Consider the following 13779-nt stretch of genomic DNA (forward strand, 5'->3'; position numbering starts at 1 on the left):
CTGCACATTACAAGGTGGTTTGGACTCAGTCCAGATCTGAAATTACATTCTGTACAATACACAGTGGGTTGGACTCAGTCCATACCTTATATTACATTCTTTTCAATACACAGTGGGGTGGACTCAGTCCATATCTTATATTACATTCTTTTCAATACACAGTGGAGTGGACTCAGTCCATATCTTATATTACATTCTGTACAATACAAGGTGGGTTGGACTCATTAAATATCTTATATTGCATTCTGCACATCACAAGGTTGGTTGGACTCAGTCCATATCTTATATTACATTCTGTACAATACACAGTGGGGTGGACTCACTCCATATCTTATATTACATTCCGCACATTACGCAGTGGGTTGGACTCAGTCGATATCTTATATTACATTCTGTACAATACACAGTGGGTTGGACTCAGTCCATATCTTATATTACATTCCGTACAATACACAGTGGATTGGACTCAGACCATATCTTATATCACATTCTGTGCAATACACAGTGGGTTGGACTCAGCCCATATCTTACATTACATTCTGTACAATACACAGTGGGTTGGACTCAGTCCATATCTTATATTACATTCTGCACATTACAAGGTGGGTTGGACTCAGTCCATATCTTGTGTTAAATTATGTACAATACACAGTGGGTTGGACTCAGACCATATCTTATATTACATTCTGCACATCACACAGTGGGGTGGACTCAGTCCATATCTTATATTACATTCTGTACATTACACAGTGGGTTGGACTCAGTACATATCTTATATTACATTCTGTACATTACACGGTGGAGTGGACTCAGTCCATATCTTATATCACATTCTGTACAATACACAGTGGGGTGGACTCAGTCCATATCTTATATTACATTCAGTAAATTACACAGTTGGTTGGACTCAGTCCATATCTTATATTACATTCTGCACATTGCACAGTGGGGTGGACTCAGTCCATATCTTATATTACATTCTGTACAATACACAGTGTGTTGGACTCAGCCCATATCTTATATTACATTCTGTACATTACACAGTGGGTTGGACTCAGTCCATATCTTATATTACATTCTGTACAATACACAGTGGGGTGGACTCAGTCCATATCTTATATTACAGTTGGTACAATACACAGTGGGTTGGACTCAGCCCATATCTTATATGACATTCTGCACATTACACAGTGGGTTGGACTCAGTTCAAATCTTATATAACATTCTGCACATTGCACAGTGGGTTGGACTCAGTCCATATCTTATATTACATTCAGTACATTACACAGTGGGTTGGACTCAGTCCATATCTTATATTACATTCTGTACAATACACAGTGGGTTGGACTCAGTCCATACCTTATATTACATTCAGTACATGACACAGTGGGTTGGACTCAGTACATATCTTATATTACATTCTGTACAATACACAGTGGGTTGGACTCAGTCCATATCTTACGTTACATTATGTACAATGCACAGTGGGTTGGACTCAGCCCATATCTAAAATTACATTCTGTACAATACACAGTGGGTTGGACTCAGTCCATATCTTATATTACATTCTGCACATGACACAGTGGGTTGGACTCAGTCCATATCTTATGTTACATTCTGTACAATACAAGGTGGGTTGGACTCAGTAAATATCTTATATTACATTCTGCACATCACACGGTTGGTTGGACTCAGTCCATATATTATATTACATTCCGCACATTACGCAGTGGGTTGGACTCAGTCCATATCTTATATTACATTCTGCACATTACAAAGTGGGTTGGACTCAGTCCAGATCTGAAATTACATTCTGCACATTACAAGGTGGTTTGGACTCAGTCCAGATCTGAAATTACATTCTGTACAATACACAGTGGGTTGGACTCAGTCCATACCTAATATTACATTCTTTTCAATACACAGTGGGGTGGACTCAGTCCATATCTTATATTGCATTCTTTTCAATACACAGTGGAGTGGACTCAGTCCATATCTTATATTACATTCTGTACAATACAAGGTGGGTTGGACTCATTAAATATCTTATATTGCATTCTGCACATCACAAGGTTGGTTGGACTCAGTCCATATCTTATATTACATTCTGTACAATACACAGTGGGGTGGACTCACTCCATATCTTATATTACATTCCGCACATTACGCAGTGGGTTGGACTCAGTCGATATCTTATATTACATTCTGTACAATACACAGTGGGTTGGACTCAGTCCATATCTTATATTACATTCCGTACAATACACAGTGGATTGGACTCAGACCATATCTTATATCACATTCTGTGCAATACACAGTGGGTTGGACTCAGCCCATATCTTACATTACATTCTGTACAATACACAGTGGGTTGGACTCAGTCCATATCTTATATTACATTCTGCACATTACAAGGTGGGTTGGACTCAGTCCATATCTTGTGTTAAATTATGTACAATACACAGTGGGTTGGACTCAGACCATATCTTATATTACATTCTGCACATCACACAGTGGGGTGGACTCAGTCCATATCTTATATTACATTCTGTACATTACACAGTGGGTTGGACTCAGTACATATCTTATATTACATTCTGTACATTACACGGTGGAGTGGACTCAGTCCATATCTTATATTAAATTCTGTACAATACACGATGGGTTGGACTCAGTCCATATCTTATATTACATTCTGTACAATACACAGTGGGCTGGACTCAGTTCATATCTTATGTTACATTCTGTACATTACAAGGTGGGTTGGAGTCAGCCCATATCTTATATTACATTCTGCACATTACAAGGTGGGTTGGACACAGTCCATATCTGATATTACATTCCGCACATTGCACAGTGGGGTGGACTCAGTCCATATCTTATATTACATTCTGTACAATACACAGTGTGTTGGACTCAGTCCATATCTTATATTACATTCTGCACATTGCACAGTGGGGTGGACTCAGCCCATATCTTATATCACATTCTGTACAATACACAGTGGGGTGGACTCAGTCCATATCTTATATTACATTCAGTAAATTACACAGTGGGTTGGACTCAGTCCATATCTTATATTACATTCTGCACATTGCACAGTGGGGTGGACTCAGTCCATATCTTATATTACATTCTGTACAATACACAGTGGGGTGGACTCAGTCCATATCTTATATTACAGTTGGTACAATACACAGTGGGTTGGACTCAGCCCATATCTTATATGACATTCTGCACATTACACAGTGGGTTGGACTCAGTCCATATCTTATATTACATTCTGCACATTGCACAGTGGGTTGGACTCAGTCCATATCTTATATTACATTCAGTACATTACACAGTGGGTTGGACTCAGTCCATATCTTATATTACATTCTGTACAATACACAGTGGGTTGGACTCAGTCCATACCTTATATTACATTCAGTACATTACATAGTGGGTTGGACTCAGTACATATCTTATATTACATTCTGTACAATACACAGTGGGTTGGACTCAGTCCATATCTTACGTTACATTATGTACAATGCAGAGTGAGTTGGACTCAGCCCATATCTAAAATTACATTCTGTACAATGCACAGTGGGGTGGACTCAGTCCATATCTTATATTACATTCTGTACAATACACAGTGGGGTGGACTCAGTCCATATCTTATATTACATTCTGCAAATTACACAGTGGGTTGGACTCAGTCCATAACTTATATTACAGTCTGTACAATACAAGATGGGTTGGACTCACTCCATATCTTATATTACATTCTGCACATTACAAGGTTGGGTGGACCCAGTACATATCTTATATTACATTCTGTACAATACACAGTGGGGTGGACTCAGTCCATATCTTATATTACAGTTGGTACAATACACAGTGGGTTGGACTCAGCCCATATCTTATATGACATTCTGCACATTACACAGTGGGTTGGACTCAGTCCATATCTTATATTACATTCTGCACATTGCACAGTGGGTTGGACTCAGTCCATATCTTATATTACATTCAGTACATTACACAGTGGGTTGGATTCAGTCCATATCTTATATTACATTCTGTACAATACACAGTGGGTTGGACTCAGTCCATATCTTATATTACATTCTGTACAATACACAGTGGGCTGGACTCAGTTCATATCTTATGTTACATTCTGTACATTACAAGGTGGGTTGGAGTCAGCCCATATCTTATATTACATTCTGCACATTACAAGGTGGGTTGGACACAGTCCATATCTGATATTACATTCTGCACATTGCACAGTGGGGTGGACTCAGTCCATATCTTATATTACATTCTGTACAATACACAGTGTGTTGGACTCAGTCCATATCTTATATTACATTCTGCACATTGCGCAGTGGGCTGGACTCAGTCCATATCTTATATCACATTCTGTACAATACACAGTGGGGTGGACTCAGTCCATATCTTATATTACATTCAGTAAATTACACAGTTGGTTGGACTCAGTCCATATCTTATATTACATTCTGCACATTGCACAGTGGGGTGGACTCAGTCCATATCTTATATTACATTCTGTACAATACACAGTGTGTTGGACTCAGCCCATATCTTATATTACATTCTGTACATTACACAGTGGGTTGGACTCAGTCCATATCTTATATTACATTCTGTACAATACACAGTGGGGTGGACTCAGTCCATATCTTATATTACAGTTGGTACAATACACAGTGGGTTGGACTCAGCCCATATCTTATATGACATTCTGCACATTACACAGTGGGTTGGACTCAGTCCATATCTTATATTACATTCTGCACATTGCACAGTGGGTTGGACTCAGTCCATATCTTATATTACATTCAGGACATTACACAGTGGGTTGGACTCAGTACATATCTTATATTACATTCTGTACAATACACAGTGGGTTGGACTCAGTCCATATCTTACGTTACATTATGTACAATGCACAGTGGGTTGGACTCAGCCCATATCTAAAATTACATTCTGTACAATACACAGTGGGTTGGACTCAGTCCATATCTTATATTACATTCTGCACATTACACAGTGGGTTGGACTCAGTCCATATCTTATGTTACATTCTGTACAATACAAGGTGGGTTGGACTCAGAAAATATCTTATATTGCATTCTGCACATCACACGGTTGGTTGGACTCAGTCCATATATTATATTACATTCCACACATTACGCAGTGGGTTGGACTCAGTCCATATCTTATATTACATTCTGCACATTACAAGGTGGGTTGGACTCAGTCCAGATCTGAAATTACATTCTGCACATTACAAGGTGGTTTGGACTCAGTCCAGATCTGAAATTACATTCTGTACAATACACAGTGGGTTGGACTCAGTCCATACCTTATATTACATTCTTTTCAATACACAGTGGGGTGGACTCAGTCCATATCTTATATTACATTCTTTTCAATACACAGTGGAGTGGACTCAGTCCATATCTTATATTACATTCTGTACAATAGAAGGTGGGTTGGACTCATTAAATATCTTATATTGCATTCTGCACATCACAAGGTTGGTTGGACTCAGTCCATATCTTATATTACATTCTGTACAATACACAGTGGGGTGGACTCACTCCATATCTTATATTACATTCCGCACATTACGCAGTGGGTTGGACTCAGTCGATATCTTATATTACATTCTGTACAATACACAGTGGGTTGGACTCAGTCCATATCTTATATTACATTCCGTACAATACACAGTGGATTGGACTCAGACCATATCTTATATCACATTCTGTACAATACACAGTGGGTTGGACTCAGCCCATATCTTATATTACATTCTGTACAATACACAGTGGGTTGGACTCAGTCCATATCTTGTGTTAAATTATGTACAATACACAGTGGGTTGGACTCAGACCATATCTTATATTACATTCTGCACATCACACAGTGGGGTGGACTCAGTCCATATCTTATATTACATTCTGTACATTACACAGTGGGTTGGACTCAGTACATATCTTATATTACATTCTGTACATTACACGGTGGAGTGGACTCAGTCCATATCTTATATTAAATTCTGTACAATACACGATGGGTTGGACTCAGTCCATATCTTATATTACATTCTGTACAATACACAGTGGGCTGGACTCAGTTCATATCTTATGTTACATTCTGTACATTACAAGGTGGGTTGGAGTCAGCCCATATCTTATATTACATTCTGCACATTACAAGGTGGGTTGGACACAGTCCATATCTGATATTACATTCCGCACATTGCACAGTGGGGTGGACTCAGTCCATATCTTATATTACATTCTGTACAATACACAGTGTGTTGGACTCAGTCCATATCTTATATTACATTCTGCACATTGCACAGTGGGGTGGACTCAGCCCATATCTTATATCACATTCTGTACAATACACAGTGGGGTGGACTCAGTCCATATCTTATATTACATTCAGTAAATTACACAGTGGGTTGGACTCAGTCCATATCTTATATTACATTCTGCACATTGCACAGTGGGGTGGACTCAGTCCATATCTTATATTACATTCTGTACAACACACAGTGTGTTCGACTCAGCCAATATCTTATATTACAGTTGGTACAATACACAGTGGGTTGGACTCAGCCCATATCTTATATGACATTCTGCACATTACACAGTGGGTTGGACTCAGTCCATATCTTATATTACATTCTGCACATTGCACAGTGGGTTGGACTCAGTCCATATCTTATATTACATTCAGTACATTACACAGTGGGTTGGACTCAGTCCATATCTTATATTACATTCTGTACAATACACAGTGGGTTGGACTCAGTCCATACCTTATATTACATTCAGTACATTACACAGTGGGTTGGACTCAGTACATATCTTATATTACATTCTGTACAATACACAGTGGGTTGGACTCAGTCCATATCTTACGTTACATTATGTACAATGCAGAGTGAGTTGGACTCAGCCCATATCTAAAATTACATTCTGTACAATGCACAGTGGGGTGGACTCAGTCCATATCTTATATTACATTCTGCACATTACACAGTGGTTTGGACTCAGTCCATATCTTATATTGCATTCTGTGCAATACACAGTGGGTTGGACTCAGTCCATATCTTATATTGCATTCTGTACAATGCACAGTGGGGTGGACTCAGTCCATATCTTATGTTACATTCCGTACAATACACATTGGATTGGACTCAGACCATATCTTATATTACATTCTGCACATTACAAGGTGGGTTGGACTCAGTTCATATCTTATATTGCATTCTGTACAATACAAGGTGGGTTGGACTCAGTAAATATCTTATATTGCATTCTGCACATCACACGGTTGGTTGGACTCAGTCCATATATTATATTACATCCCGCACATTACGCAGTGGGTTGGACTCAGTCCATATCTTATATTACATTCTGCACATTACAAGGTGGGTTGGACTCAGTCCAGATCTGAAATTACATTCTGCACATTACAAGGTGGTTTGGACTCAGTCCAGATCTGAAATTACATTCTGTACAATACACAGTGGGTTGGACTCAGTCCATATCTTATATTACATTCTTTTCAATACACACTGGAGTGGACTCAGTCCATATCTTATATTACATTCTGTACAATACACAGTGGGGTGGACTCAGTCCATATCTTATATTACATTCTGCTCATTACAAGGTGGGTTGGACTCAGTCCATATCTCATATTACATTCTGCACATTGCACAGTGGGTTGGACTCAGTCCATATTTTATGTTACATTATGTACAATACACAGTGGGGTGGACTCAGTCCATATCTTATATTACATTCTGTACAATATACAGTGGGGTGGACTCAGTCCATAACTTATATTACAGTCTGTACAATATACAGTGTGTTGTACTCAGTCCATATTTTATATTACATTCTGGACAATACAAGATGGGTTGGACTCAGTCCATATCTTATATTTCATTCTGCACATTACAAGGTTGGGTGGACCCAGTAAATATCTTACATTACATTCTGTATATTACAAGGTGAGGTGGACTCAGTCCATATCTTATATTACATTCTGTACAATACAAGATGGGTTGGACTCACTCCATCTCTTATATTAGATTCTGCACATTACAAGGTTGGTTGGACCCAGTCCATATCTTACATTGCATTCTGTACAATACACAGTGGGTTGGACTCAGTCCATATCTTATATTACATTCTGTACAATACACAGTGGGTTGGACTCAGTCCATATCTTACATTACATTCTGTACAATACACAGTGGGGTGGATTCAGTCCATATCTTATATTACATTCTGCACATTACAAGGTTGGGTGGACCCAGTACATTTCTTATATTACATTCTGTACAATACACAGTGGGTTGGACTCAGTCCATATCTGAAATTACAGTCTGTACAATGCAGGATGGGTTGGACTCACTCCATATCTTATATTACATTCTGCACATTACAAGGTTGGGTGGACCCAGTACATATCTTATATTACATTCTGTACAATACACAGTGGGGTGGACTCAGTCCATATCTTATATTGCATTCTGTACAATACACAGTGGGGTGGACCCAGTCCATCTCTTATATCACAGTTGGTACAATACACAATGGGTTGGACTCAGTCCATATCTTAAATTACATTCTGCACATTACAAGGTGGGTTGGACTGAGTCCATATCTCATATTACATTCTGCACATTGCAAGGTGAGTTGGACTCAGTCCATATCTTATATTACATTCTGTACAATACACAGTGGGTTGGACTCAGTCCATATCTTATATTACATTCTGTACATTACACATTGGGTTGGACTCAGTCCATATCTTATATTGCATTCTGCACATTACACAGTGGGTTGGACTCAGACCATATCTTATATTACATTCTGTACATTACACAGTGGGTTGGACTCAGCCCATATGTTATATTACATTCTGTGCAATACACAAAGGGTTGTACTCAGTCCATATCTTATATTACATTCTGTACAATACACAGTGGGTTGGACTCAGTCCATATCTTATATTACATTCTACACATCACACAGTGGGGTGGACTCAGTCCATATCTTATATTACAGTCTGTACAATACACAGTGGGTTGGACTCAGTCCATATCTTATGTCATATTCTGTCCAATACACAGTGGGTTGGACTCAGTCCATATCTTATATTACATTCTGTACAATACACAGTGGGTTGGACTCAGTCCATATCTTATATTACATTCTGCACATCACACAGTGGGTTGGACTCAGCCCATATCTTATATTACATTCTGGACAATACACAGTGGGTTGGACTCAGTCCATATCTTATATTACAGTCAGTACAATACAAGATGGGTTGGACTCACTCAATATCTTATATTACATTCTGCACATTACAAGGTTGGGTGGACCCAGTAAATATCTTATATTACATTCTGTATATTACAAGGTGGGGTGGACTCAGCCCATATCTTATCTTACATTCTGTACAATACACAGTGGGTTGCACTCAGTCCGTATCTTATATTACATTCTGCACATCACACAGTGGGGTGGACTCAGCCCATATCTTATATTACATTCTGTACAATACACAGTGGGTTGGACTCAGTCCATATCTTATATTACATTCTGGACAATACACAGTGGGTTGGACTCAGTCCATATCTTATATTACATTCTGCTCATTACAAGGTGGGTTGGACTCAGTCCATATCTTATATTACATTCTGCACATTACAAGGTGGGTTGGACTCAGTCCATATCTCATATTACATTCTGCACATTGCACAGTGGGTTGAACTCAGTCCATATTTTATGTTACATTATGTACAATACACAGTGGGGTGGACTCAGTCCATATCTTATATTACATTCTGTACAATATACAGTGGGGTGGACTCAGTCCATAACTTATATTACAGTCTGTACAATATACAGTGTGTTGTACTCAGTCCATATCTTATATTACATTCTGGACAATACAAGATGGGTTGGACTCAGTCCATATCTTATATTTCATTCTGCACATTACAAGGTTGGGTGGACCCAGTAAATATCTTACATTACATTCTGTATATTACAAGGTGAGGTGGACTCAGTCCATATCTTATATTACATTCTGTACAATACAAGATGGGTTGGACTCACTCCATCTCTTATATTAGATTCTGCACATTACAAGGTTGGTTGGACCCAGTCCATATCTTACATTGCATTCTGTACAATACACAGTGGGTTGGACTCAGTCCATATCTTATATTACATTCTGTACAATACACAGTGGGTTGGACTCAGTCCATATCTTACATTACATTCTGTACAATACACAGTGGGGTGGATTCAGTCCATATCTTATATTACATTCTGCACATTACAAGGTTGGGTGGACCCAGTACATTTCTTATATTACATTCTGTACAATACACAGTGGGTTGGACTAAGTCCATATCTGAAATTACAGTCTGTACAATGCAGGATGGGTTGGACTCACTCCATATCTTATATTACATTCTGCACATTACAAGGTTGGGTGGACCCAGTACATATCTTATATTACATTCTGTACAATACACAGTGGGGTGGACTCAGTCCATATCTTATATTGCATTCTGTACAATACACAGTGGGGTGGACCCAGTCCATCTCTTATATCACAGTTGGTACAATACACAATGGGTTGGACTCAGTCCATATCTTAAATTACATTCTGCACATTACAAGGTGGGTTGGACTGAGTCCATATCTCATATTACATTCTGCACATTGCAAGGTGAGTTGGACTCAGTCCATATCTTATATTACATTCTGTACAATACACAGTGGGTTGGACTCAGTCCATATCTTATATTACATTCTGTACATTACACATTGGGTTGGACTCAGTCCATATCTTATATTGCATTCTGCACATTACACAGTGGGTTGGACTCAGACCATATCTTATATTACATTCTGTACATTACACAGTGGGTTGGACTCAGCCCATATGTTATATTACATTCTGTGCAATACACAAAGGGTTGTACTCAGTCCATATCTTATATTACATTCTGTACAATACACAGTGGGTTGGACTCAGTCCATATCTTATATTACATTCTGCACATCACACAGTGGGGTGGACTCAGTCCATATCTTATATTACAGTCTGTACAATACACAGTGGGTTGGACTCAGTCCATATCTTATGTCATATTCTGTCCAATACACAGTGGGTTGGACTCAGTCCATATCTTATATTACATTCTGTACAATACACAGTGGGTTGGACTCAGTCCATATCTTATATTACATTCTGCACATCACACAGTGGGTTGGACTCAGCCCATATCTTATATTACATTCTGGACAATACACAGTGGGTTGGACTCAGTCCATATCTTATATTACAGTCAGTACAATACAAGATGGGTTGGACTCACTCCATATCTTATATTACATTCTGCACATTACAAGGTTGGGTGGACCCAGTAAATATCTTATATTACATTCTGTATATTACAAGGTGGGGTGGACTCAGCCCATATCTTATCTTACATTCTGTACAATACACAGTGGGTTGCACTCAGTCCGTATCTTATATTACATTCTGCACATCACACAGTGGGGTGGACTCAGCCCATATCTTATATTACATTCTGTACAATACACAGTGGGTTGGACTCAGTCCATATCTTATATTACATTCTGGACAATACACAGTGGGTTGGACTCAGTCCATATCTTATATTACAGTCTGTACAATACAAGATGGGTTGGACTCACTCCATATCTTATATTACATTCTGCACATTACAAGGTTGGGTGGACCCAGTAAATATCTTATTTTACATTCTGTATATTACAAGGTGAGATGGACTCAGTCCATATCTTAGATTACATTCTGTACAATACACAGTGGGGTGGACTCACTCCATATCTTATATTACATTCTGCACATTACAAGGTTGGGTGGACCCAGTAAATATCTTATTTTACATTCTGTATATTACAAGGTGAGGTGGACTCAGTCCATATCTTATATTACATTCTGGACAATACAAGGTGAGGTAGAGGTCGAGATTGAACAGGGAGGGGCGAGCTTCTTATTCAAACAGGAGAAAACAGTTGAGGGAAAAGCTGTTGACCTTTCGCTGACAGCAACTGCCAGAATTAAAGTTGCAACAATGTCCAGAGCAGGTGTGGGCGAGGCCCAGGGACAGAAGAGAAAACACACCCAGGGGGAGGGTTGGACCCTGCAGCAAACACTGAGCAGCTCAGACAGGCAGTGCGGCACCGGTTAGAGGCATTCAGAGGAAAGGCAGGGGAGAAACAAGCTGCAGACTTGGATTAGGGAGAGATTCTGTACAACTGGGGGAGTGTGAGAGAGGGAGAGGGAGAGGGGTAGAGAGAGGGAGAGAGAGAGAGAATGAGAGGGAGAGGGAGGGAGAGAGAGAGAGAGAGAGTGGGAGGGAGTGAGAGTGAGAGAGAGTGAGAGAGGGAGTGGAACAGAGAGAGAGGGGGGAGAAAAAGAGAGAGTGAGAGAGGGAGTCGGAGGGAGGGAGTTCTGGCCTCTTGCTGTGCCTTTTTAATCCCTTGCTTTTGTATTTTAATCAATTCCCTCTCTCTCCCCTCAGGAATCTTTTTGATGAAATGCTGCAAGGAGATGATCCAGAAAGAGACATTTTGTGAGGAGGAGGAGGAGTGGGAGAAATCCTGGGCCAAGCATCGTTCTCTCCGCTGGGGACGGACTGACTGAGACCTTCACCACAGCCTGGATCCGATGGGGAGCACGTGAGTAATGTCTGGGTTACTCTGGGGTCACTGGGTGCACACTGGAATCACTGGGATATTCAGGGGACACTGGGGGGGGTCACTGGGACATTCAGGGGACACTTGTGGTGGTCACTGGGACATTGTTGTGGTAGTTCTTATTGTTGTGGTGGTGGTCTGAACATCAAGACCGCCACTCTGGCAAGACTGGGTGCAAGCTGGGAACCCTGGCTGCACCCTGGCATCATTCTGGGTTGACTGCGGGATCACTGGGGACACTCGGTTGGCTGCTCATTAAATATCTGGTGTTCTCATTACATATCTTATGTTACATTCTAGACAATACACAGTGGGGTGGACACAGTGCTTATCTTAAATTACATTCTGCACATTACAAGGTGGGTTGGACTGAGTCCATATCTCATATTACATTCTGCACATTGCAAGGTGGGTTGGACTCAGTCCATATCTTATATTACATTCTGCACATTACAAGGGGGGTTGGACTCAGTCCATATCTTATATTACATTCTGCACATTACAAGGGGGGTTGGACTCAGTCCATATCTTATATTACATTCTGTACAATACACAGTGGGTTGGACCCAGTCCATATCTTATATTACAGTTGGTACAATACACAATGGGTTGGACTCAGTCCATATCTTATATTACAGTCTGCACAATACAAGATGTGTTGAACTCACTCCATATCTTATATTACATTCTGCACATTACAAGGTTGGGTGGACCCAGTACATATCTTATATTACATTCTGTACAATACACAGTGGGGTGGACTCAGTCCATATCTTATATTACATTCTGTACAATACACTGTGGGTTGGACTCAGTCCATATCTTATGTCATATTCTGTACAATACACAGTGGGTTGGACTCAGTCCATATCTTATATTACATTCTGTACATTACACAGTGGGTTGGACTCAGCCCATATCTTATATTACATTCCGTACAATACACAGTGGGTTGGACTCAGTC

Source organism: Heptranchias perlo, unplaced genomic scaffold (assembly GCF_035084215.1).
Source record: "Heptranchias perlo isolate sHepPer1 unplaced genomic scaffold, sHepPer1.hap1 HAP1_SCAFFOLD_55, whole genome shotgun sequence".
Classification (NCBI taxonomy): Eukaryota; Metazoa; Chordata; class Chondrichthyes; order Hexanchiformes; family Hexanchidae; genus Heptranchias; species Heptranchias perlo.